Below are 1,574 nucleotides of genomic sequence, written 5' to 3'. Positions count from 1 at the left end.
CGTGGCGCAATTGGCTAGCGCGATCGGCTGTTAACCAAAAGGTTGGAGGTTCGAGCCCACCCGGTGGTGGTGCGGCGCTTTTTTTCCTTTGGGCTGATAGCTCTCAAGAAATGTTCTGACGGGGGTGAGAGTGGAGCACGACTGTCTCCGTGGCGCAATTGGCTAGCACAATCGGCTGTTAACCGAAAGCTTGGAGGTTCGAGCAATCCCGGGAGTGGCGTGTTGCTTTTTTTCTATGGTCTGATAGCTTTGAAGATATGTTCTGATGGTGGTGAGAGTGATGCAGGACTGTCTCCGTGGCGCAATTGGCTAGCGCGATCGACTGTTAACCGAAAGGTTGGAGGTTCGAGCCCACCCGGTGGTGGTGCGGCGCTTTTTTTCTTTGGGCTGATAGCTTTGAAGATATGTTCTGATGGTGGTGAGAGTGGAGCAGGACTGTCTCCGTGGCGCAATTGGCTAGCGCGATCGGCTGTTAACCGAAAGGTTGGAGTTTCGAGCCCACCCGGGGACGGTGTGTCGCTTTTTTTTTCTTTGCGCTGATAGCTTTGAAGATATGTTCTGATGGTGGTGAGAGTGGAGCACGACTGTCTCCGTGGCGCAATTGGCTAGCGCGATCGGCTGTTAACAGATAGGATTGAGGTTCGAGCCCACCCGGTGGGCGTGCGGGCTTTTTTTCTTTGAGCTGATAGCTTTGAAGATATGTTCTGATGGTGGTGAGAGTGAAGCACGACTGTCTCCGTGGCGCAATTGGCTTGCGCGATCGGCTGTTAACCGAAAGGTTGGAGTTTCGAGCCCACCCGGGGACGGTGTGTCGCTTTTTTTTCTTTGCGCTGATAGCTTTAAAGATATGTTCTTATGGGGGTGAGAGTGGAGCACGACTGTCTCCGGTGCGCAATTGGCTAGCGCGATCGGCTGTTAACAGAAAGGATGCAGGTTCGAGCCCATTCGGGGGGTGCGGCGCTTTTTTTTCTTTGGGCTGATAGCTTTGAAGATATGTTCTGATGTTGGTGAGAGTGGAGCACGACTGTCTCCATGGCGCGATTGGCGAGTGCGATCGGCTGTTAACCGAAAGGTTGGAGGTTCGAGCCCACCGTGTGGTAGTGCGGCGCTTTTTTTTCTTTGAGCTGATAGCTTTGAAGATGTTCTGATGGTGGTGAGAGTGGAGCAGGACTGTCTCCGTGGCGCAATTGGCTAGCGCGATCGGTTGTTAACCGAGAGGTTGGAGGTTTGAATCCACCCGGGGACGGTATGTCGCTTTTTTTTCTTTTCGCTGATTGCTTTGAAGATATGTTCTGATGGTGGTGAGAGTGGAGCACGACTTTCTCCGGTGCGCAATTGGCTAGCGCGATCGGCTGTTAACAGAAAGAATGGAGGTTCGAGCTCACCCGGGGGTGGTGCGGCGCTTTTTTTTCTTTGGGCTGATAGCTTTGAAGATATGTTCTGATGTTGGTGAGAGTGGAGCACGACAGTCTCCATGGCACAATTGGCTAGTGCGATCGGCTGTTAACCGAAAGGTTGGAGATTCGACACCTCCCGGGAGTGGTGTATTCTTTTTTCTTTGCGCTCATAGCTTT

At 52.5% G+C, this 1,574-nt stretch overlaps 1 non-coding gene across 1 annotated transcript; it reads left to right on the top strand.

The window, feature by feature from the left end:
* The first annotated feature begins 1,172 nt into the window (after positions 1-1,172).
* Positions 1,173-1,246, top strand: TRNAN-GUU (transfer RNA asparagine (anticodon GUU)). Its single transcript has one exon. It is a non-coding gene; the product is annotated as a tRNA-Asn (tRNA).
* The last annotated feature ends 328 nt before the right edge of the window (positions 1,247-1,574 follow it).

Source organism: Rhipicephalus microplus, unplaced genomic scaffold, assembly GCF_043290135.1.
Source record: "Rhipicephalus microplus isolate Deutch F79 unplaced genomic scaffold, USDA_Rmic scaffold_59, whole genome shotgun sequence".
In the NCBI taxonomy this organism is placed as follows: Eukaryota; Metazoa; Arthropoda; class Arachnida; order Ixodida; family Ixodidae; genus Rhipicephalus; species Rhipicephalus microplus.
The sequence above is the reverse complement of the archived record's forward strand: the minus strand, read 5'-3'. Positions and strand labels throughout refer to the sequence as shown.